We start from the raw sequence: 27370 nt of genomic DNA, 5'->3' as shown, positions 1-27370 counted from the left end.
AAGATGAAAGAAAGATTAAACTGGACAAGGCATACAAAGTAGTGTGGAATCATTACAACAAGAAGTCTATCTCACAAAAAGCCAAATTACGCCATTCCGACACGGTGGTGCTCCCCGAGGCACTATATGCAGCAGAGACCACACTAATCCTAGGGCATTCACGTATCAGACAATAAGAAAAAGTAGAACGGAAAATACTTAGGAAAATATTTGGCGCAACTAACAATAATGGAACATGGATTAAGAAACCTACAGAGGAACTATACAAACATACGGAGACAATCACAGAAAAGATTAGAAAACGCAGACTACAATTCTATGGACACCTATACAGAATGCCATTACACAGGCTCACCAAACAGATCTTTGACTGGGTAACCACTAGAAACAACAAATGGGTGGCAGAGGTAGAAAACGACCTGTACCAACTCAACATAACAGCAGACACTATAAACGACAGAATGAAATTCGGAAACATCATTAAGAAACGTAAACTACATGAGATACAATGTGACCAACGAACAGGCATACAATGGACCGAAGAACGCAAACAAGATCACAGTCAGAAGATGAAAGAAATATGGTCAACCAAAAAGACAATCAAGATGAAGCCGAAGACACAAAGCCGACAAGAAGCATGGACAGAGGACCGGAAACAGAAACACAGCGAGCGGATGAGGGAAGTTTGGGCAGCAAGGAAGGCAGCGAAAGGAACTGTCCATGTAGTTTAGTCCAAATGCGGTCTTTAAGGGCAAAACACCAATAATATATATATACCAGGTCGTCAGTGAATGCTAGACAGCCAACATGTAGTCTTTCGGTTTTCCTCCATAATCTAATTGATTTGTACGACCCCAGTACATTCATTTCCTATACCCATCATCTGAGATCTTTGTCTGATTGTATATTGAGTAATAGTGATGAAGTACCATCGCCCTGCCTTACTCCTAACCTCAAAAGGCTCTGATAACTCACCAATGAATTTAATTTTGGACCTAGTGTTTGTCGTTGTCTATGTTATAACGTTCACCGTCTGCTCATCTAGGCTTTCCAGTCCTTCAATCAGTGATGGCCTACCTATAGAATCATTCCCTTTTTTGAAACTTACGACCTGCATTCAAAAAGGAGAAAACCAGAAGCTGTAAAATAAAAAGCGCAAATGGGATCATTACTTCATTGCCTCTGGAAGAACTTGTGGCCCCAGTAACAGTGCTGGGCTCGAATCTCGCCGCTAAGAGGGCATAGGTGCACACCCGCATGACGACAGAGCGAGCACCTTCAGGCGCCGACCTTCCAGTGCAGTCAGCGGTGCTGAAAACGGTGAAATGGAGGCTTCAAGGGAAGGGCAAAGGAGAGCAGTGCTTGACCGGACAGCGGAAGGAGTTGAAGAACGGAAATTTGTCAAATAATAACACAAGCGTGCTAAGAACACTGCATGTCCGTTGCAATCGTCAAGGCATGCTGAAGAGATTCAAGGAAGAACGTATAACACTACCTGCTCGTTTTACTATGACACAAACTAGTGTTACCCTCTGGGAGGAGTTTTGTATTTGACCATATGTTTGTCTAATGGATAAGGAATATCGGTCAGTAATTTCGATTATAATGCAATTTATAGAAATCTAAACAGAGCTTACTTTGGGGATAATAAAAGTATAAAAGTTCATATGAATGAAACAGTAAACGGCCGCCATCCTAATTAAGCATATTAATTTGAAACATTAGTTCAAGGAAATTGAATATTAGTAGTGGTAGTGATTTTCATTAAGATTCCCTTTGAGTAGTACACTGGATACACACGACTGCAGGGCTATCTAAGTTGTGGGTAGCACTAAAATGCACAAACCAGTCATCACAGAAAGCAAAATTGCCCTCCACTCATAATAATAACAGTTACGATCACAATCATTTTGTAACTCAGCACTTAAATCTTACTGCAGGAATCAATGAACTAAAAGTTGGGCATGAAAAGAGTTCTGACTTAACTGACAAATAAATACCACAAATAAAATTAAATAATACTACGTGTACACTTTTTATACTCCCATTTATATGAAAGTGTTAGACTTATTTAGTAGCTATAAATTTCGCAATCATCTTTGTGATATGAGAAGAACATAGTGGGGACCCATAAACTGATACTGTCTCTCTAGGCAAACTATATGATTATTTCAGAAGCCAAGTTCAATTCAGTCAACATTAATTCTTAGCCCCACTTGAAATAACGTATGTTTTCATCCTTTAAAGCAAATTACTCAACACTGAGATGATTAACCTCAAAAAATAATAGTTCATGGTATCAATCAATGCTAAATTACGTTTCAAATGTGTTTAATTTATGTGCTTTCTTTCATCACCTGTGAAGCAGGTATTTTAGACAGTAACATTTACACACTCTGGCACTATGTATTTGTTAGGAACAGGATGCTCGGTTTGTTGCACACTTAAGGTGGAATCCTGCATCGGTTCATGACTGGGATAATGTTAGGGTTCAAACACAGGTTTATAGCACTTGGATTATTATTGAAAACACACAAATCATCTGCTCCAGGCTATAATACATATCTGTGTGTCTGAAGTTGGTGGGACAGTGGTGAAGTTGTGGTGACAAGCGATGTGGCGGCTAACTGTACTCATTGCTGTATATGTCGAATGCTCATCACAGTTTCTTCTTGCCGACGGTTTTTTATCGCGTTAGAGCCATTCCTTATTGCCAAGAGCACCATGCAACAGCCAAATCCACATCCGAGGCAAATTTCCATGCAAAACGGTTTCCAAATGTCTCCCTTGGCACCCTCGATGTATACCGTGTAATGGCTAACCACTGACTGCGCACCTTTCCCAGATCGACCGCCAAAACCATCTTGTTCATCGCGCCAAGCAACTTCCATGCGGAAGGGCTGCCCTACAACTTTTATATTTCACAATGCAAGTTCCCTAAGCATGAACCAGCTTCCAATATACAAATTTTACTTTGTGAAGATATATATTTTATAAAATTTCATTATTTTAAATATGATCTATCTCTTTTCATACATACATTACAAACTTCAAATTACTTGACAAAAATCAATGACCTTAACTCACAAAGAACAAACACTTCATAATCATAGATTCACATTTACATAGTATAAACCTAGGTATTTGAATTCTTGCACTCTCTTGTAGGAATGGTCCCCAACCTGCAGTGATTGTAGATGATCAGCAGTCTGACAATGACCACGCGTCATAACGAGGTACTCTGTCTTGGCTTCGTTTATGTTTAGCCCAAATTTGCTGGCAGCCTCCTTTAGTTCTTTGGTCATTTGCTCCAACTCCTCTTCCGACCTAGAGAGTAAACAGATGTCGTCTGCATAGGCTAAGTATGCTAGTCTCTTTCCTTCGATTTCAATCCCTTCGTTCTCTTGGAAGGTTTCGCGTACGATCTTCTCGAGGGCAAAGTTGAACAGGATAGGGGACAACCCATCCCCTTGCCTGAGTCCTGTCACAATTTCAAATTCCTCAGTTACGCGATTTCCCATCTTCACCTTTGCGTGTGTTCCGTTCAGACAGATCTTTATCAGATTGATGAGTTTCTTTGCTATGCCAAACTCCCTTAAATAGTTGAGCATGTTCTTGCTATGTATGCAATCATAGGCCTTCTTAAAATTAACGAATAAAATATGCAGATTTTTACCATATTCACCCAGTTCCTCAGTGAGCTGCCGGAGACTGAAGATGTGATCTACTGTTGACCGTCCTGGCAGGAAACCTCCCTGGTACTCCCCAATCACCGATTCTGCCACTGGCTGAATTCTACGTATGAGGCAATTGGACAGGATCTTATAGCAGACGTTAAGCAGGGCGATTCCTCTATAGTTCTCACATTTCAGTTTGTCGCCCTTCTTATGTATTCGACAAATCAGAGCTGTTTTCCATTCTCCTGGTAGTCCATCTTTGGTCCATATCGCCTGTATCAGTCGGTGTATTTTTCTGCAAGTTTCTCTCCTCCTGCCAGGATCATTTCAGCCTGTATTCCATCTTCACCTGGACTATTATTCTGTTTAAGGTGTCCGATTCTGGTTTTTATCTCATCCAGGGCAGGTGGTGGATAGTCTGCATCGGCTGTAATTGGGTACTGGAAATCAAACTGCAGTTCGGGTTCATCACAATTTAGCAGCTATCGAAAGTACTCTTTCCATCTCTCTGCTATGTCCCTATCGTTCGTCAGGATCTTATCAAGTGAATCTTTGACAAATTTCTGCTTGGCCTGGTGACCTTTGCAGAGGTACTTCACCCTCAGAAACATTTCCCTCTTCTTTTGTCCTCTGAAGTCTGTTTCTGCTTCAGTGATGACATTCCTTATGTATTTCCTCTTTGCTCTTCTCAGAATTGCTTGTGTAGTCTTTCGGACCTCCTCAAATTGTTCTTTGTCCTGTGCCAGATTTGTCCCCTTCAGCCATTTGTTCCTGGATTCCTTTCTCCTTTCCAGGGCATCTGCACATTCCTTTCCAAACCAGATCTTCTTGCCCACTGGGTTTCCCATGAGTGTTTCCTTTGCTGTATCCCTAACTGAGCTCTGGATGTTTCCCCACATTAGCTCGAGGTCCTGATTCGCGTCCGCTTCACTGAGTGCTTCAAAGCGGTTACTAAGTTCCGGCCGGCCACGGTGGTCTCGCGGTTCTAGGAGCGCAGTCCGGAACCGTGGGACTGCTACGGTCGCAGGTTCGAATCCTGCCTCGGGCATGGATGTGTGTGATGTCCTTAGGTTAGTTAGGTTTAAGTAGTTCTAAGTTCTAGGGGACTAATGACCACAGCAGTTGAGTCCCATACTGCTCAGAGCCATTTTTGGTTACTAAGTTCCAACTGGTATCTGGTCTTCGTTTCCTCATCTTTCAGTTTCTCCACATGGTACCTTTCCACTCTTTTTAACTTAGGCCTCGTTCTTTCTTTACACTGTATGTTTAAACGGCCTCTGACCAGAAAATGATCACTCCCACCTTCGGCACCCCGCGCTGTCTTAATGTGTAACACCCGCCTCTTGTCTCTGAGATCAACGGCAACGTGGTACATGGTCTATTTGATTTATTCTCCCATCTGGTGATACCCAGGTTCCTATATGTATGTTTTTCCGCTGGAAGTTTGTGCTGGAGATGAACAACCCTAATGATGTAGCGAAGCTGATAAACCTAACTCCATTGTCATTGCTTAGGTTGTGTAGACTGTGCCTACCTGTTGTGTCTTGGAGTATCTGTTCTTTCCCAACCTTGGCATTCATATCACCAAGGAGGATCCTCAGGTGTCCATTTGGTATAGCGTACATCACTGCCACTAGCTGTGCATAGAACTCGTCTTTCACTTCACATTCGCTCTCCTCCGTGGGAGCATGACAGTTCACAAAAGTCACCTTAATATGCTTTACTTCCATTGTTAGAACAGATATTCTTGGGTTGACTGAAACGAATTCTGAAACATTAGTGGCCAACGTCTTACTGACCTACCTAGGGGCACTTTTTACTGAGAACTCGTCATGTGAAGCAGAGATCAATGCCAGAATACAAGCAGGAAACCGATCTTACCACAGCCTAGCATAACCGCTTCGGTCCAAACCTCTCTCCAGACAGTTCAAGACTCGACAGTACAAAACCCTGATCCAGCCTGTTGTTCTATATGGCTGTGAGACATGGAGTATCCGGAAGCAGAACTTCCATAAGCTCCTTGTCTTTGAGGGAAAAGTGCTTCGGAAGATCTTCGGTCCGGTTCTGGATGCAGATACAGGGGAGTGGAGGATCAGATACAACCAAGACCTTGAAGAACTATACCAGCAGCCCAACATAGCAGGAGCTGTGAAAGCCAAACGAATGCAGTGGGCCGGCCATGTAGCCCGGATGGAGGATCACAGATGGCCTTGGACGCTCCTGGATTTCAGACCTATAGGAAAGAGACCGCCAGTGAGACCCAAGAAGCGTTGGAGGGGTGGACTCCATGAAGATTTAAAACAAATGTCAATAGATGTGGACGAATGGCGGATAGCAGCAATGGACAGAATAGAGTGGAGGAGGAAACTTGTAGATGCGTGCGGTCCACTGGGCCTGATCACGTAGTGGTAGTAGTAGTAGTAGTAGTAGTAGTACAGTATAAACCTACTCACAATCGATATTGGTGTTAAAAACGGGTGTCTTTTGCCAATGATTTTCGATCTGAAACGCCATACCGAATTACTAATACCACAGACTAGCAGGTGGACTCCTTTATTATGTAAGACTGCCAATTTACAATGGCAGCCACTGCGCAGATTTCGGGCTGAGTGTCAGAGCTGCAGCGGAAATGCAGTAGTCGCTGTAAAGGCATGGCTTTAATTGTCTTTCTTGTCACATAGTTCCCAACCGAGTCATCGCAAGCACTTGGGCCAGACATGGCGTTATATTGGTAAGTGGACTCCGACTGACAACTTCTTTCTAAAGTTGACTCTGTTTTGTAATCAGTAAAATAACATCACTTACACTCTCAACACATGACGTTTCATTTCATCCCCCTCTTCTGGATGCTTCTCTTTTTCTGTCAGACTGTGCTTGTAACAGGAGAATGATCAGGGCCACCTAGTGTCCAGGAGAAATCCATGAGTATTGATTTGTGGTTCGCTTTAGCTTTTGTTGATCAGGTCTGATGACTTTGTGTGAGTAGATAAACAGTGCCAGTTATGGCGTTTCGTTGCTTACTGATGACGTCATCGATGAGGTATAGGATTTCCCAACTGTCTGACAATGGTCCATTGAAGTGTATATAAAATTGAGGGACATTCAACTTTCTTTAGGAAATTCAAATTTTGGCAAGGTTTTCCGTCACTCCTGTCACGTCAATGTAGTAGTAATAATAGATGACGAATTGTCTTGCTCTTGGAAGTAGGTCACTTGTCCTAAATATAGAACACAAGATGGCCGACTAGGAATACTGGCGCAGCTCTTTGATGTCAGAATCCAAGACGTCAGGGCAAAGGGACATAACTTTCCTGCCAGAAAGTGTCCAGTCCTGTAGCAGTCAGGTCACATATTCTGAGTGTGGAATTTCATACTGATTATTCTAAGTTAAACGTCTGACACCACCATTTAAGCAGCTGTCTCCAAAATTTCAAAAAGGTCATGGATGTGTCATACACTGTTGTACTGTTTCAATTCAAAACTCAGAAGCCCATATTTTCTCCAAGTCTGGTTAGCTATACTTAAACAATCTCTCCACCTCCCTCACATTACAATTTAAAAAACGCCCTTCCACACCAGTTGAGTTCAAAATGGTGATAAAATCCACTCAACACAAGTTTAAAATTATAAGAAGTCTGTTAGTTGTCAAAGCTACAGAGCAACTGTTCTAACTTTAAAATTGTATTTAAAAAAAAAAAAAACATATAACGGATAGTCTCTTCTGCAAAGTTTAGCGTGGGCCAGAAACACCTTAGCTCCTCAGTAAAGTGAACTGAGAATTCCTTGGTCTTTTGTATAAAAAAGCATATAGATTACTAATTATATTCTCCCACATTGGGAACCAATAATAAAGTGACGTCAGCAGTTAAGTGAAATAACAAAGCAAAAGGTTATGAGAGTAATGGATTGATAAACGAATGAATCTGAATGTTTTAAGCAAGGTGAGGGCATCCTCTGCCTACTCCCTGTGTGGCTGCGGAATAACTCAGATGTTCATGCCTCAGGTACTCACCTTATAGGATCAGGGTCTCTGTTCGTCCTGGGCTGCTCCGATGTGTGTTGGCGAAAGTGGCCACTGGCGAAGGTATCGTCATACGTTAAAGCAAAATCAGTAGAGCAGTACTGCACTGGTCAGTAGCACACACAAATCTTCAGTCATCCTCCCTATAACAGAACTTGTAGTGGGGTCTAAAATGTCCTCATTACAAGTTCTGTTGTAGGGAGGATGATTGAAGTTTTGTGTGCGCTGTTTCACTCGTAAATTACAGGTATTTTACGTTGTACATAGAACGTCCATCATCTGCATCGAATTTCTTACGGTACTGTCATCTGTGGTTCAACATCGTGTGGACTTGTGAGTCGCTGGGATCAATGTCACCCTATGGAAGATGAACATAGATACTTTACAGCAACACCTCACGAAAGTAGATCGGTGGTATTGTCTCCTACATGACTCCACTCACAGAGACATTTCGCTTTCGAAGAGAATCACCAACAAATTTACGCTGCAAATAGCAAAAGATTTGTTGATGATGTATCCTTCAAATCTCTCTAAAATTCGATAATGGTACCTCATGACAGTCACACAGGCTTTTCACACGTACTTTGATTTTAGGCACTGACTAGCATTTCACCGTTCGTTACCAGTTATACTTACAAAAAGCCAACGATGATCAATACACATATCACTAGGCAATGAGATAGCGAAGATGTGACTAGAATGGTGTACTTCACATTATCCCACATGCATCATGCATCAAGTAGTGATGTGGTTTGATGTCTGAAGTGGATGGGACATTATTTTTTGCAACAGAAACAATTTGAAATTGGTTTTCCAGCAATTTGTATCTAACCTGTAACACATGTGGTTCATGTAGGCACTGTTCTAAGGTTTCAGTTTGTAGCTAAGAAGACGCAGCATGAAAGCCTTGTACTTACAAAAGAATGTGACTTAATGGCCAGGCTAGTACCCCATTTTAGGTGAGTCCTCACATAAAATACAAGTGTGTTACATTTTACATAGGACATCTAACATTTCCAAGAGATTTCTATTCACCACTCAGGCGAAGGGTCCAGACTAAATAGCCATCAAGGATGTGCCGGAGCAACGTTCTGAACTGTTTCCATACAAGTTAGATGATTCACACAATTGTTTCCGGACTTTGAGTTTCCATATCTCCAGTGCGTACACTGCTAGCATCACAAAATGCAACAATGAATGTGATATTACACCCTGAAACGTCAAATGTGTTGTAGTAGGATTGTCGTGAGACAGATAGTTCAACGTAAAGTGAATGCATCAAGAACCACGAATTCCTGACATGAAAGTAGTGATTGCAGATGAGGATTGTTATCAGGTATATGGGAATTCAGCAAAAATAGCTGCGGTGTTTAACTGTCAAGCAGTGGTGGTGTTACTGGATTACAGTCTGTAAAAAACCATTCAAGAACAGTGAAAATATACTTCAACAACAAGAATACCAAACAGTGAACTCATTTCAGATATCTGATGCATATCAGCAAAACCATCGAGCATGTGGTATCCTTACGTGCATAAACTTCATGGAAGTCTTTGGTGAAACTTTGCAGACCTCACTCTTTAGAATACTTCAGAAGTCTCTTACTATGAATTTCTAGCCTGTTATTCACATTTATCGTTCTAACACAGGAAACCACTTAGCCGTTTTATTGTATATCATGATGTCGCCCTAAATTACTAACCTCCATGTTTGTAGGTTTAGAGTCCAAGATGGTGATCCATGACGTCTTTGATGTCATCAGAATCCAAAAGGGTCATCCAACATGGTGAACCAGGGGATACGTACCCCTGCAACATTACCAGTCCAAAACAGTTTCTTTATTTTCTGTGGCCATTCAGTTGTCTACCATCACCACTTATACTCAGCATCCAAGCTTACTAGTGGTCAAGCGGATCTGCCACTCATTCACTGTACTTCTTAGTGCAAGATTGATTGTCATCATGAAATGTCATCAGAGATGAACCACATACCGACAGAAGGAAATGACTTGTACCACCCATTGTAAGTATTAAACTACTTCCCTCTCGTAGTGTTTAGTATTCGTTATGTGTGTACATATACGTGTGTGTTTCTCAATGTTTTCTTTTATTTCTCCCTCAGTTCAACAACTCCCAGACATCCAGTGCAGTCCCTGAAAAATTTGGATAGGAACATGAGCAGCAACAGAAATAAAGTCAGCATGCAGACAAGCCATCTGATACCATGCCTGACAGCTCAGAAGAGGAAACGGGGCTATTTCCATACTTTGAGCTCTAGTTACATGCCATGCCTCGACCACTTGTGAAATCACACCTAAGTTGTTACAGAGTGTTGTGATTCAACACTACGTATCAATTGACTGCCAACAGATTCAAGCATGCTAATGTCGGTTTACCACCTTACATAGTCTTTGAAGTTATAAAAGATACAGAGAATATCCAGAAGTGTACAAAGGTGCTGTTCAGTGATATGGATCGGGATCAACAGTGTAGTAAGCTGTAAAACGTTGACGATTGTGTGACAACTGACTGCAATCCGTTCCCTGGGGACATCCATACCTTCAGCAGCAATAGATGGTAGGAAAGTTAGTTCTGTGAGGTGCAGTGCCTGTAACATTACTGGAAGAATAAATTGTGTTGAAATTCAGTTAACAATGGTTTATTGTACAGAGTGAATTGATATGTAAGTGTTCTCGTTTGATTTTCAGTAATTTCAGGTGATGTGCTGACTTTCAGTCCCCGAGAGAAACTTCGACAAACATTTGCTTCTTGGAATAAACATTTTGTGTTCAGTTGTTTTGTTAACAGTGCCCAGAGGGGCGAAACAATTTTTAATCCAGTCAGAATGTAAATCTCGGGCAGCAGAAACGTTTGTGTGCTGGTAAGTAAATTTTCCAGGGGATCTTCATTTAGGCCCCACATTGCAATGCTTCACCCAAGAAAAATTTTAAATCGAACATACACTTTGGCGGTAGAATAGCGCTCGCGTATGGAGGCAGTCAAATATGTTTATATAAATTCAAGCCTCGTTATAAGAAAGGGGTCACCATATTCTTTTGCAACATCACTGGTGGTATTCTTCTGGCTTTTTAAAGCGCCATCTATATTCTAAGCCCCAGAAAACTTCAGTACGCGAATTGTGAATTTTTAAACTTTTATACCCACTGCAGCCAAGCAATACATGCCAGCACAGCTGATGTGCTAATCAAGTAAGCCACTTGACGGTATTCTTAACATTACGAGTAAACACTCCAGGCAGATGGGATTTTGTGACACTGGTCAATGTTTTTAAAGCGCCTTCTATATTCTAAGCTCCAGAAAACTATAGTACTCGAATTGTGAATTTTTAAACTTATATTCCTACTGCAGCCAGGCAATAGATGCCAGCCCAGCTGATGTGCTAATCAAGTAAGTCACTGGACGGTATTCTTAACATTACGAGAGAACACTCCAGGCATATCGGACTTTGTGACACTGGTCAATGGTCGAGTGCATAGAACAACTAATTAAGTGCAACCAAGACTGCAGTAAGGTTTTGTAACTTGGGCACTTGCTTGCAACCGAAAAACTCAAATGTTGCAGATTTAACAGGGCTTAGAAACCCATGCACAGTGCAGAGCGAGAGAGGAACCTATGGCAGTACAAGTAACATAAAGCGAACCTAGTCGTTTCCCTCCAGTAGGATTACGTTACAAGCATAGCTGCATAAACAATCGAGCTTCGGGGTTCAAAGCATTCAGTTGTGCTGCCATTCTGTCTTTTCTTGAACTGGAGACTATGACAGGCTTCTGAGTTTCACAGCAATCACGACCAACCTTTGATGATGAAGACTGGCTGTCTACCTGCTGCTGACTGACTCAACGAATTCTGGCAAGCATGCATATGTGGGGTGCAATGGTCGAGGTACTTGGCAAAACTCACCAATGTGAAGAGTTGGTGTGTGGCAAGCACCCACCCACCAAAGGGGCTGCAAGTTTTGGACGATCCAGCCTGGGGAGATGGACTCTTGCGGCCTTCTAGCTACCTATAGATCCTCGCCCGTGGGTGGGGTGTGGGGAGGGGGGGGGGGCAGGCGGTTAAGGCGGCATTGCTGCTCAGGAACAGACATCTGGTGTTGGTTATTGCAGTCAATCACGACATGAGGAGCACGAGTAAGTGGTGTGGACAGGGGGAGGGGAGAGGGCTGTAGCCGGTATAAGTCCACAGGACCCAGGGTAGGCCACGCTCATTCTTCAGCACTGGCCGTCTGTAAGGCTCGCCTGATGTTGGGCTGGTTGGTATTGTGGTAGCTGCTGTTCATGACCCATGTCAATGTTTATCACCAGCAAGTCATGGCAACAGCACATTCTGCAATCGGATGCATTTGCAAGCAAATAGTGTGGTCGTGGGTGCCTGTCAGTACTACCTCTGTTTGATTATACATCCCAGCATAAACCTGCTCTCCCCTTCACCATTTCTCTCACTCATTCTGGTGCATAGTGGCCTGAAATAAGCTAAGTCACTACAATGGGGGTAGTATGTCCCAGATCCATAAAGCAATGTGGGAATTAAATTTGAATTGTACCTGAGGATCTTGATACATTAACATCATTGCTATTGAGACTTCTGTCTCACAAAGATGCTGTAGCATACCTAACTCTGCCTTGATTCCATAATCCAGATTTGCTCTTGTGGAAGTATGTAAACAAAATAAGGGAAGGTTTTAATTACTGACTGACTACATTGATGGTGACTAGGATATTTCATGTTCTTCCCTAGGTACTGGTCGCTGAAGGATTGTGCTTTACTGGTATTCAGGTTCCAACCAATCTTACTGTATGTTGTTGAGAAGGCATTCAATACTACCTTCAGTTCCTTTTCTGATTAAGCTACATCATCATCCAGTACTGTAACTCAACTAAACATCATCATCTCCTTCAAGAATTAGGTGCTGTAGTCACATGTTCCGATTTCTATCATCCATCCACTTCTAAGGAGATGTTCTTAGTTCTCTCTTTCCAGTCGACCAATAATTAACTAAATTCTATCACTATCTCAACATGATCCTTGAATTTTTTTCTGTTATCTCCTATGTTGTCATTAACTGAACAGATTTTAAAATCTGGTCTTATTGTTTCATTCCTTATTTTTGCCATTTTAGTACAGTCCCTTACATATCTCACTAGCTTCATAACCACTGTCTGTATACATAATATTTCATATTCTTTTGTTGACCATTGGGCCATGATTTATTTCCATAGAATATTCTTAAGAATTTATTTTATTTCCTAGCGATTCATCAAGAACATTAACACACTTAATCACATTATGTAAGCTTGGAAGTAGTTGCCAGGCAGTAACTGATAAAATCATAATCAAATTTCTTTTTACAAATGGTAATTTATTCACTTTAATGGTGCCTAAAGCCCTTTTTAAAGAAACACATTTAAAATTATAATCAGAAAGTACCCTAACAATTTATTCAGCGGCAGAGAGAAAATTTTTTGACTTTATGAACTTTCGGGATGAAAACCTTGCCACTGTAGTTACGACCGGTCGCAACAGCCTCTGAAAGACTACACTGGTGCAAATCTGTAACACAACAGATTACTTTAAACTAAAAGTTTTAACAATTAACACAAGTACACCAACTATGCACCCCCGTAGGATGAATGGAAATGGTGCAAAACACTAAGAATTAAAATATTGACTTTGCCACCGAAGGTGCAACTTCATTTTAACTTCTAAGAAATGTCTTACGGTGAAAGGGTAGCGACTTTATATACTAAAATGATTTTTTAAATAAAAGCCCATAAAATGCAATCTTATATAAGATTCTACAAGGCAGGCCAAACAAGTTAAGATGCTCTACAGTACACAGATACCGCCTCTCAAGATGATAAGCGCCGTCCGAAGTGGTCATGCGGTTCTAGGCGCTGCAGCCTGGAACCGCGAGACCGCTACGGTCGCAGGTTCGAATCCTGCCTCGGGCATGGATGTTTGTGCTGTCCTTAGGTTAGTTAGGTTTAACTAGTTCTAAGTTCTAGGGGACTAACGACCTCAGCATTTGAGTCCCATAGTGCTCAGAGCCATTTGAACCATTTGTTTTATGATAGGCAAGATGAAAACATATTTCAAGAAGTTGGCCGTTACACTCCAAGCAAAAAATTCCTTAAAACACCAAATCCGACAAACATGGGGACGAGAGACTGACCAAAAAACAAGTAGAATTTAACAAGAGTAAATGAGACAACATATCACCAATCACTTAACTTCTAATAAACTGCGATTTCTCGACAAGACCTGTCGCAGCATCCCCAAATCCCCAAATTGCTCTCCAGAACCGTCCGCTGCCAGTCGCTTCAACGGACGCAGAAAGGAGCGCCGATCGCCCGTCTTTCCTGGTCCGGACCAACCGATCGACTGCCCGCTGCTCCGTCCGCAACGGCTGCTCCGTCGCGACTGCACTGCTGGTGCGTCTCCCACTCTCTTCCAGACACATGACGGCGGAAATACTGGCTCGGACCCAACCATGCAGAGAAAACACGTCCACGGGCAAAACGACATCCCTGCACTAGGAAAGGACCGAGCCAAGCTCCACAAGATAGTCACTGAGGGGGCCCGGAAGCGCTCGGAGAACCAGTTATACCACGGCGTCGCAGCTCGCACCGGCCAGACTGATGTCGTGGGTTGACTCCTGTTGCTCTCGTGTCGACCAAGAAGCCAATACCCCTCGCTATACGGCGGGGTCCACTGTACTCACGTGGTGATCTCACATGCGCCGACGCTCAAGACGGTCAAGTCATCTTGTGTCTCAGTGCTCTACGGACCAACCAATTGATCCAACCGCCAATGACCATTGCCCGAGCAGACTGGAGCGGACTAGCGGCCTAACGCGCAGACTCAGATACAGGAACTAAGCCCCGAACGGGCGACCAATCACGGAGTTCTCTTACTGCCTGAGTGGAAAGACTCTCATTTTGCCGGCTTTAAAGGTTGATCCGTACGACAGACGTACTAGCACTCCGGACGACAGACAGACACTAACTGCCTCACAAATGCGGACGAGAGACAGACTAGCAAGCTGGAGACGAGAGACTGACCCAGACTGACCGACTGGCGAGCTCATAGCGCCCCTTAAAAGCACGTGAACAGCCAACCTTTCCCCTTTCCCACCAGAGGGAGACACCAAAGCTGCGATTGCCACACCGGCGCCATCGCCAGAAACGGAGGGCGACTGGTTCAGACTACGCTCTGCAGCGCGCCCTTCAAATCAGCAATTTTTACCGCGGCTTAACCATGTTTTGAAATCCTATACAAGGATTGGTACAGCCATAACTTTACAGAATTCCTTTTGCATTTCCTTCCTCGCTGTCATTTCCTAAGTTCTTTCAACATTTCCACAGACAGCGTGAAATGTATTAACCTAGGTGTCTGAAGTGGGCTATTTATTGTGGCGACCTCAGTTTTGGGAGTTGGGTATGATAACTGGGGTCAGTAATTTAGTTCACTTTCTCACCTTCCACAACCGGATGCCTTAAGACACTAAAAGCCAATCCAGGTGTTGCAGCAGCTGGAAGGACTACAAAAGACCTAAGGATAGGGACCTGGCCACCCTGCTCCCAATAATTTGTGTCCAGTGTGGGCAGACGCCGACGCCGATTGGTAGATGCTTTCCCCCTCATTGTTCTTCTCCTGGGAGCATCCACACAGCCACTGTTTTCCGCCACAACGTTTTTCCATGCTGTTCAGAAATGGAGAAAAGCAGAAGGGGTCTGTTATCACATGAAACAGCATGTAGCAGAGGACAATTGGATGCCTGTATAGTATGTGAGATGCCAATATGAAAAGAGCGATATGAAGTTTGCTAAGTTAAAAGAATGTTTGATATGAGGGCCTTTTAGGGCTCGTATGTGTTCCGCTGAGAGATGTGTGGCAAAGATGTCACCGAAGTGCAATTAGATATTAGCAGGGGAGAAAGTGATGAGAAATGAACAGAACGAGGATATTTATACATAACTCATGGCACAGACTTGCCCAGTGTAGGAATTCGACCCACAATAAGATCTGAGTCTGATCGTCCAGTCATGGGAGTTCTAGGGAGCACATAATATTTAACATGGGTGATGAACAATAATTTTGGTTGGTTGGAAGACGAGTATGAGCTAGCTAATCGGATGTGAGGCCATGGACAGGGAAAGGGCTCTGGAGCATGTGAAAATATCGTCCCAAAAGACATTTGTGATCGCTATGGCAATAGTGATGCTACCTGGTGGGCATCTACATCACACTACAGCATCAGTAGCAGCCAAAGACACGCACCGCTTGCTGGATACACACTGACAGCCCATGAAGTCTAAGTTACTTTCAATTAGTATGACTTATTCCCTTGATATGGTTGTGGTTCTTTTATTTTATTCCACAATTATATCAAGTGAATAAGTCGTGGTAATTTCCAGAAAATTACACAAATGCCCTTGCATTTACTTTTGACAAAACTGGTTTACATAACCGAAGATACGTATTTTGATGATGACTTGTGTTCTGCTCAAGCTTAATGATTTTTGATACTAGTAACACTTGAAAATAGCCCAAGGCCAAAGTGAAGATTGCGGAATTAAATCTGTTGTACAGTGAAATGGCGGTTATATCTTACAAAAAGTTTTATATGACTGTTGCTCCACGCCGAGTTAAAACCATTAATAGGAGTAGAACAGTCGGTCTTCAAATTTGAGGGGAAAAAGTGAGGGCAGCTGAGTGTGGATGACACCACAAAAAATGAATAAAGTAATCAATAAAGGCACTACCTTACATCCTTTCTTTCCAGTTACTCAACACGTACTCTCTTTTTACCGCCAATTTCCAAGCGCGGGAAGAGGTGGGGAAGGGAGAGGAGAAGTGGAGGAAGGGAAGGGGGATGGGGCGTGATGAGCTCATGTGATGTTGCCGCATCTACCTCTCAGGGTGAGGGGTGGGGGACAGCCGCCAGCTTCAATAAATTCAAGTACAATGCAGGCCGTCCTAGCTTCAGCTTTGTTCCAGTACTGCAAAAAAGGAGCATATGAAAACTGTAAGTACAAGTTCTTCCGAATTTCCCCAATAACTAGATATGAAAATCGGTAACCAACTAAAACTTTCGCGTTTCCTATATACTGCCGTAAAGTCAACAAAACAAAGCAGAACGTCACACATAGAAAACATTACGTAAAAATCATACAGTACAAAGAGAAAACGCACTTGAAAATGGAAATCATGTCCAAAACACGTCGTGTACAATAAGAATAAAAGACAATCTTGGCTAGTAGCAGAAAAGTTATTTACAAACAAATCCATTGAGACCCTCTGTGTGCCCGCCCTCATTGTTGGCAAACTTCTTCCCCCAATGTCCCTCCAAATGTTCTGTGTTTTCCAAAAGACTGCCTGGTGTACTGTCGTTTGTGGTCGATTCGATGGACTTCCTTCTCGATCAGCATGACTCACGCGTGTGTGACCTTAGTCAAACAGTTTACGCCATTTCACAATGGCCGGACGTGACACTACATTTGGTTCATATACCTCCAGAACCTCCCTGTGAATCTGGGTACAATTTAGAGATTTTGTTCACAAGAATTATACTGTCCTGCCTCCTTCAACTTAGGATTACTGTTCCTGCTGCTGCGCCATTGCATGCACACACTGTGAGGCACCTTTTATCGGAACTTCAGTGGAAGTATCTGCAGGAATTTCGACATTTGTTCTGTTATCCAAACTGCAGTGGAGTGTCTGCAGGAAATCCGGTATATGTACTGTTATCTGAACTGCAGTGGAACTGTCTGCAGGAAATCAGATGTATGTCCTGCAGGGAATTTGATATATATCTTGTTATCCGAACTGCAGTGGAAGTATCTGCATGAAATCCGATATATATGTCCTGTTATTTGAACTGCAGTGGAACCATCTGCAGAGGTTCCGATACGTGTGCTGTTATCGAAATTGCAGTGCAACTACCTGCAGGAAATCCGATGTATGTACTGTTATCCAAACTGTAGTGGACAGCCGCGAAGGATTCGCCGAGCGGTCTTAGGCGCTGCAGTCATGGACTGTGCGGTTGGTCCCGGCGGAGGTTCGAGTCCTCCCTTGAGCATGGGTGTGTGTCTTTGTCCTTAGGATAGGTGAAGCAGTGTTTAAGCTTAGGGACTGATGACCTTAGCAGTTAAGTCCCATAAGATTTCACATACATTTGAACATTTGTAGTGGACATTTCGGTAGGGAACCCGGTATACATACTGTTAGCACAGCTGCAGTGGAACAATGTGCAGGAAATGTTAAGCAAGGTAGGAAGATATATATGCTCAGCAAGGGTGACAAGATACAAATTTCAGAATATCTCAGCTGTCACAGTCAAATATTCGGTGATGAGGACGAAGATGTGGTGAACAAATGGAAAAAATTCAAAGGATTCGGTCAATATGCCCTAGACACGTATGTTCCGAGTAAGGTTTTAAGGGATGGGATAGATCCACCATCTTTTAACAGCCGTGCTAGAAAAGCGCTACGTAAACAAAGAGCACTTCATCTCAAAGAGAAGTAAACGCCTAGCTGACAAACAAAAGCTGAACGAAACGAAAATGAGCGTAAGGAGAGCAATGAGACAAGCGTTCAATGATTTTGAAAGTAAGACGTTGTCAACCGACCTGACTAAAAAACCTAAGAGAATTTGGTTGTATGTACAATGAGCATGTGGGTCAAAATCATCTATTCATTCTTTCACCGACCACACTGACACCGAAACGGAAGATAACAGAGAGAAGGCCGTAATCCTGAATTCGGTCTTCCGAAGTTGTTTCACCGTGGAAGATCGTAACACTGTCCCTCATTTCAACTTGCTCCCCTTCTAGCAGTAATTTCTCGTAGATCACTTGAGCAACGAAAGGTACCTAAAGACTGGAAAAAAGCACAGGTCATTCCTGTTCTTAAAAAAGGCCGTAAGACGGATCCACGCAACTAAAGACATATATCTTTGACGTCAACCTGTTATAGAATTATGGAACATGTTTTATGCTCAAGAATTATGACGTTTTTGAAAAATGAGCACCTCCTTTATAAAAATCAACATGGATTACGCAAACATAGATCCTGCGAAAATCAGCTAGGTCTGTTCCTCCCTCAGATCCACAGCGCAGTGAACAGCGACTCTCAGGTTGATGCCGTGTTCCTTGATTTCAGTAAGGTATTTGACACCGCCTAGCATTGCCATTTAATGAAAAAAATACGAGCTTACGGAGTGTCGCAGCAGACCTCTGACTGGATTCAAGACTTTCTTGCGGATAGAACTCAACACGTCGCTCTTCACAGACCTAAATCGACAGATGTAAAGGTAATATCCGGAGTACCACAGGGAGGTGTGATAGGACTGTTGCTGTTTACAATATACATAAATTATCTAGTGGAAAGCGTCGTATGCTCTTTAAGGCTATTCACAGATTATGCAGTTGTCTATACCAAAGTAGCAAGGACAGAAGATAGTAAGTATTTGCAGAACGACCTGCAGAGAATTGATTAATGGTGCAGACTCCGGCAGTTGAGCCTGAACGTAAATAAATGTAACATGTTGCGCACATATAGGAAAAGAAACCCACTACTGTACAGCTACACTATCGATGAGAAACAGCTGGGGACAACGTCTGCCGTAAAATATCTAGGAGTAACTATCAAGAGTGACCTTAAGTGGAATGACAATACAAAACAGGTAGTGGTAAAAGCAGGCACCAGACTCAAAGTCTTAGGAAGAATCTTAAGGAAATGCAACTAATCCACGAAAGAAGTGGCTCGAATATTGTTCATCAAACTGGATTCCTATCAGGTGGGACTGATATATGAGATAAAGAAGATCCAAGGAAGAGCGGCGTGTTTCGTAATAGGATCGTTTAACTGGTTAGAGAGCGTTACGGAGATGCTAAAGAAACTCCACTGGCAGGCGCTACAAGAGAGGCGTTGTGCATCACGGAGAGATTTACTATTGAAATATTGGAACAGCACTTTTCAGGAGGAGTCGGAAAACATATTGGTTCCCCCACACACATATCACGTATTGACATAGAGGAGAAAATTCGAGAAAATAAGGCCAATACTGAGGCTTACCACGGGCTATTCGCGAGTGGAACAGGGTTTGAGGGATCAGATAGTGGTACCGAAAGTACTGTATAATGTAGATGTAGATGAAATTCGTTATGTGTGCTGTTATACAGGCTGCAATGGAATTATCTGCAGGAAATCCAATAAATGCCCTGGTATTTGAACTGCAGTCGAACTATCTGTAGAAAATGTGATATATGTACTGTTACCCGAACTGCAGTGCAACTGGCTGCAGGGAATCCCTTATACGTTCTGTTATCCAAACTGCAGTGGAAGTATCTACACTCCTGGAAATGGAAAAAAGAACACATTGACACCGGTGTGTCAGACCCACCATACTTGCTCCGGACACTGCGAGAGGGCTGTAGAAGCAATGATCACACGCACGGCACAGCGGACACACCAGGAACCGCGGTGTTTGCCGTCGAATGGCGCTAGCTGCGCAGCATTTGTGCACCGCCGCCGTCAGTGTCAGCCAGTTTGCCAGGCATACGGAGCTCCATCGCAGTCTTTAACACTGGTAGCATGCCGCGACAGCGTGGACGTGAACCGTATGTGCAGTTGACGGACTTTTAGCGAGGGCGTATAGTGGGCATGCGGGAGGCCGGGTGGACGTACCGCCGAATTGCTCAACACGTGGGGCGTGAGGTCTCCATAGTACATCGATGTTGTCGCCAGTGGTCGGCGGAAGGTGCACGTGCCCGTCGACCTGGGACCGGACCGCAGCGACGCACGGATGCACGCCAAGACCGTAGGATCCCACGCAGTGCCGTAGGGGACCGCACCGCCACTTCCCAGCAAATTAGGGACACTGTTGCTCCTGGGGTATCGGCGAGGACCATTCGCAACCGTCTCCATGAAGCTGGGCTATGGTCCCGCACACCGTTAGGCCGTCTTCCGCTCACGCCCCAACATGGTGCAGCCCGCCTCCAGTGGTGTCGCGACAGGCGTGAATGGAGGGACGAATGGAGACGTGTCGTCTTCAGCGATGAGAGTCGCTTCTGCCTTGGTGCCAATGATGGTCGTATGTGTGTTTGGCGCCGTGCAGGTGAGCGCCACAATCAGGACTGCATACGACCAAGGCACACAGGGCCTACACCCGGCATCATGGTGTGGGGAGCGATCTCCTACACTGGCCGTACACCTCTGGTGATCGTCGAGGGGACACTGAATAGTGCACGGTACATCCAAACCGTCATCGAACCCATCGTTCTACCATTCCTAGACCGACAATAGAACTTGCTGTTCCAACAGGACAATGCACGTCCGCATGTATCCCGTGCTACCCAACGTGCTCTAGAAGGTGTAAGTCAACTAACCTGGCCAGCAAGATCTCCGGATCTGTCCCCCATTGAGCATGTTTGGGACTGGATGAAGCGTCGTGTCACGCGGTCTGCACGTCCAGCACGAACGCTGGTCCAACTGAGGCGCCAGGTGGAAATGGTATGGCATGCCGTTCCACAGGACTACTGCCAGCATCTCTACGATCGTCTCCATGGGAGTATAGCAGCCTGCATTGCTGTGAAAGGTGGATATACACTGTACTAGAGCCGACATTGTGCATGCTCTGTTGCCTGTGTCTATGTGCCTGTGGTTCTGTCAGTGTGATCATGTGATGTATCTGACCACAGGAATGTGTCAATAAAGTCTCCCCTTCCTGGGACAATGAATTCACGGTGTTCCTATTTCAATTTCCAGGAGTGTACAAGAAATCCGGTATGTCCGATAGTATGTACTGTTATCTGAACTGCAGTGGAACTATCTGCAGGAAATCCATTTTATGTCCAATTATCCTAACAGCCATGGAACTATCTGCAGGAAACTCGATATGAACTATGTGATCAAAAGTATCCGAACACCCCCAAAATTAGACTTTTTCATATTAGGTGCATCATGCTGCCACCTACTGCCATTTACTTCGTTTCAGTGAACTCAGTAATGAGAGAGCAGTATGGGGAAGTCACGATCTTCGAACGTGGTCAGGTTGGGTGTCACTCGTGTCATACGCGTGTACGCGAGATTATCACACTCCTAAACATCCCTAGGTATACTGTTTCCGATGTGATAGTGAAGTGGATACGTCAAGAGATGTGTGCATCAACAAAGTATACAGGCCGACCTTGTCTGTTGACTGACATGACCGTCGACGGTTGAAGAGAGTCGTAATGTGTAATAGGCAGACATCTATCCAGACAATCACACAGGAGTTCCAAACAGCATCAGGATCCTCTACAGGTACTATGACAGTTAGGCGGGAGGTGAGAAAACGCGGATTTCATGGTCGAGCGGCTGCTCATAAGCCACACATCACGCTGGTAAATGGCAAACTACGTCTCGCTTGGTGTAAGGAGCGTAAGCATTGGACGATTGAACAGAGGACAAACTTTGTGCGTAGTGACGAACCACGGCACACAATGTGGCGATCCAACGGTAGGGTGTGGGTATAGCGAATGCCCGGTGAACGTCATCTGCCAGCGTGTGTATTGCCAGTAGTAAATTGGAGGCGGTGGTGTTATGGTGTGGTCTTGTTTTTCATGGAAGAGGCTTGCACCTCTTGTTCTGCGTGACACTATCTCAGCACAGGCCTTCATTGACGTTTTGAGCACCTTGCTGCTTCCCACTGTTGAAGAGCTGTTCGGGGATGGTGATAACTTCTTTCAGTACGATCGAGCACCTATTCGTATTGCACAGTATTTGGCGAATTAGTTACACGACAATAACATCCCTGCAATAGACTGGCTTGCACATAGTCGTGACCAGAATCCTGTAGAACACCTTTGGAATGTTTTGGAACGCCGACTTCGTGCCAGGCCTCACCTACCGACATCGATACCTCTCCTCAGTGCAGCACTTCCTGAAGAATGGGCTGCCATTCCCTAAGAAACCATCCAGCAGCTGATTGAACGTTAGCCTGCGAGAATTAGAGATGGGTAGTTCGCGAACGAACGGGTGCAAAGGAACGGTTCACCAAGATGAACGAAAGGACCGAGGAACGAATTCCAAGGAACGATCGGTTCATAGTTCACTTCGGTCACGGCGGTCTACTTGTAGTTCCCGGGGACGAGGAACGATCGGTTCATAGTTCACTAGTGCACTTTGGTCGCGGCGGTCACTTTGGCAGTTCTCGTTCCAGCCTCGGTCGCGTGCTCGTGTCAGTCTCGGTCTCCCTCGGCGGCACTCGTCGTTCTTCGCATGACCACCTGTCGCAGTTACACTGCGACTGCTCCTCGTTAGTTTAGTATCCAGTTGTTTGTTTCGTTCACTGCGCTCGACTATTCTCGCACTTGTTTCTGGTTATTCAGCGTTCACGACAGGTAATGTAGAAGTATTTTATAGTTACGTAAATTACATAAAAATCGTGTCGTATGTAATGGGTACATCTTTTCAGGTAACAAAAGGGCATATCAGCTCACTTCATTATATCGATGAACAGCAGAAGACATAACAAGGCAAGTTTTTTTGTTATTCATATTTTTTTGGTTTCATCGACTTGATTTAGCAGCTACCTTTCAATAATTTGCTTAATTTTCAGTGTAAGAAAATTCATATAAAAATATTTTCGTGTATCTTTCATATACAAAACATTAGATTTACGAAGGCTCAAATTATTTTTAAGTTTGGTAGCTCCTATTTCGCATTACCTGCTAGTTTGGTTTCTTCGAAAAAGTGGGTTGTGGTCCATTTTGGCTCAGTAGGAAAAGCGGTGCCCTTTCCATTTGAAAAGACATAGATTGCCATAAAATCATATTTACTTATTATCTCAAAAACATTTGCTCAGAAGGAACTTTCAAACCAAAAATTTTACTACTGCAAAATTTATTATTAGTATTATTGCTGCATTAACGTTAATAATGTATCATAAAAACCTAATTTTTAGTAAGCGTGTGACGTAAGTATGAGAAAACCACATTTTATTTTATGCTTCCATGAAGTCTCTACTTCGCCTACGATCTCAGAGACAACGTGAAGTATATACAGGGTGTAAACGATTATTGTTTACAACGCAGCATAACTATGTAGTGGAAGCCGAAACAAAGAATTTTGTACAAGACACTAGTGGTCTATTAAGTTGGGAAACAGCTACCAACAGATTTACAAGACTACAAGAGCTATAGCCCATGCGCGTCACGTGAGTTTTTCATGTTCTCTTCTCCAGCTCCCTACACATCGTCATCAATTGTTTTGCAATTGTTGCTTGCACTAGCTTGTTATTTCTTCACTGCCTAATTATTACGTATTTGCCTGTTAGTTGTGTCTGCTCGTAACGGGCAACACATCGCCCGTAATTGGCGAGCAGTCTGTACTCGGGGCCGGTTTTCCGTGCGCCACTCTATATTACTTCCCTGCGATCAGCCAGACAAGGCTACGGTTTGCTAAACGACAGGTTCTGCAGAATCACAGAAATTACTTGTAAAAGTGTGTAAGAATTCTGTACTGAATAAAAACTGTATACTCCAGGGGGGGGGGGGGGGGGGGGAGTCAAGTGCCCGCTCTTGGTGGCCTCCATCCTTCAGTCACCTACACTACCAGTTTTCAGTTTTTCATAAGAACCATATACCAAGCACAAATGAACGGTGAACGAATAAAAGTGAACGGTTCCCAAAAAAGAACGATCAGCAGTGAACTAGTTCTCAAGGATGAACGAGTTTCCCCTTCTCTAGCGAGAATGGAAGCTGTCACTAAGGCTAAGGGTGGGCCAACGTCATACTGAATTCCAGCATTACTGAAGGAGGGCACCACGAACTTGTAAGTTATTTTCACCCACGTGTCCAGATACTTTTGATCACTTAGTTTTGTGTACTGTTATCCCAACTACAGTGCAACTATCGGCAGGATACCCAACATATGTACTGTTATCAGAACTGCACTGGAAGTATCCGCAGGAAGCCCGGTATACGTACTGTTATCTAAACTGGAGTGGAGCTACCTGTAGGAAATCCGATATGGATACATTCTTCAGAGAATGTGCCCCTCTTAACGTGAGACATGTGTAACTTACTTTCTGAAGTCCATACATAGAAGGAGAAAGATTAAAAACGTTGGCTTAATCATTATCCATTCAGGAAATAGTACCACATTTATTAAGCAGTGTGAGGGTATGGAAATTAATTCGGCGTTGAAACTGTGCAAGAGCGAGGCAGCTGTGTGCTGCATGCAGCTGAATATGGCAGCAAACGTTTAAGAAGGCGCGGCCTGTGCTGGGCTGTTTGTGGGCGGTGGCTGGCTGTGAGACAAGAGCGGCCCCGAGGCCGTGTTCGTGGCTGCCTGTGTTCAGGGGTGGTGGAGGGGCGTGGGGAGCGGCTCGCTTTGCCTGCCCTGCTCTCCACCCCGATGGGCCGTTCCGGCCTTAAAGGTGAGCGATCCGTCCTGCCGCTGTGCTGTTGCCGGCGGCTGCTTTAAGATCGATCCACACTGGGCGTCAACGGACCGTCGGGAGATTAGACGCAACAACCTAACGTCACATCTCGTAGTTCGAAAGCGAGACTATGACGTACCAGCCATCTTATAAAAAATCTGAATGTACAAAGATACGGGGGTTGGATGTATCATCATGAGAGAACTAATAGAGCTTGTCAGTCACCGAAGTACAATCTGTAGGCTGTGTGAAACTTCCTGGAAGATTAAAACTGTGAGCCGGACCGAGACTCGAACTCGGGACCTTTGCCTTTCGCGGGCAAGCGCTCTACCATCTTTTTTTTAAAATCTTTATTGAACAAACGGAGAGGTCACATATATATATACACAAAGCAACAGTTCTTCAAGGTATCAGTTAAACATATACAAATGTTTTCTTTTTTTAGTAATTTGTATTGAACAAATTAAAAGTACATATATATTCACTTTGCAAATGACTGTCAGTTAAACAAAAAAAAATTAAAAAGAAAACCATGAAATAAAACAAAATATAACATATTCTGTCTTCTTCTTTAAAAAAAAAATTGTTTCTTTTTTTGGTTGATGCATGAGAACGTGGATAAGGGTGTTGCATCATGTGACAGGTAGGCATGGTACACCCCAACTTTGAGGGGGGTCAAGGAAGACGCTGCGGAGATAACCAGCAAAAGTTTGTCGGTAAGATGGTTTTCGGGTGAGGGTGCTATGCGCGGTCACAACTTTGTACCAGAAGTCAAGGACTGTATGCGGACCACTCTGAAAGAGGTATTCTAAAGCCTGTCCTCGAAACCAGATTAGGGTATGGTGCTTAGCAAGAGGGTAGTGAAATGTCGGGGGCAACAACAGGAAATTCGGGGTTACCGTCGTTGGCGGGGCACGGAGGTAAAAGCCCTCGATTCGTCGGATGAGTAGCCATACGTTTTGTTTCAGGGGGCACGTAAGACGGTGCTCGTCGGTGTCTTCGAGCTGACAGTCAGGGCAGAGTGGGGAGGTGGCCAGTCCTATGCGATAAAGTCGATTATTAGTCGGGAATTTTCCATAGACTAAAACATACCAGAGTGCAGACACAGACGACGGTAAAAAGGGTGCATGCACACACCCCCAAACCGTGCACCAGTTAATGTCAGGGTGCTGTGGCACCATGGGGTCCAAGGCTTGGACAGCATAAACAAATCTTTTCTACGATGAGGACGGGTGACTGGAAGATCGGCCCGAACGTAGCTGAGTTCTTTGAAACAATTGGCGATGTGGTACAATAATGGAGAAATAGGTGCCACATTAATCGGTGGATGCCATCTGAGCTACCCAAGCACGACTCACATCCCGTCCTCACAGCTTTACTTCTGCCAGTACCTCGTCTCCTACCTTCCAACCTTCACAGAAGCTGATAACGGACTTAGGCTCTGCGCGCACCAGCGGGAGAGAAATATAGCTTACGCGCGCTCTAGCTGTACTATGAGCGCGGGTCTGCTGGAGCGCCAGCCTAGCGCTGAGCCATGCGGGTAGCATAACCAGCAGGCTAAGCTCCCAGCGGGCAGTGCGGCACTATGCTTTGTTAATTTTTCAAATTGTTGCATCCTTGAGCCCCCGATTACCAGATGTACATCTAGCGGTTATAGGCTGACGCCCCCGGTTACACGAGTCAAGGAAGAAACTTTATTAATAATTATAATACAAAGTAATATTACCAGTTACAGTAACATTCTCAGCAAGTACACCAAGTCCTTTCATCCATACATGTATTTTCTCATCATTAGAAACTTTTCTACGTGAAGGGGTATCCAAGGTAAAATGGCTTATTACTATAAAAACAAACTAGGTCCACTTTGCATCTTCTGATCGATTCCACAGTGCCACCTCTTGTATGCGATAACATCTCGGTCGGCGAAAGATTCTAGTCCAGGTAACGATGCGTTCTCACAGCGGACAATTGCGAGTGTAAACCACCCACTGCCAGCTGCTCCAGTTGCGACATCAAGTGAAAAATTAACTCGACACAGAAGCTGTGTGCACAGTAGTCAGAGAACATCTGCCGTCCGAACATTTCAAAACATTAAGAGGTATTTCTTCTACAACTTATGTACGTAAATACAGACACACATCAAGCAATGTTTTGAACGTTAAACATCACAAAATTTTACTTTATCCATTGTGTTTCATTTCGTTTCTCAGAAAAATAAACTGTCTT

The sequence above is a fragment of the Schistocerca gregaria genome, chromosome 8 (genome assembly GCF_023897955.1).
Source record: "Schistocerca gregaria isolate iqSchGreg1 chromosome 8, iqSchGreg1.2, whole genome shotgun sequence".
NCBI lineage: Eukaryota > Metazoa > Arthropoda > Insecta > Orthoptera > Acrididae > Schistocerca > Schistocerca gregaria.
This window is presented reverse-complemented; position numbering follows the sequence as displayed.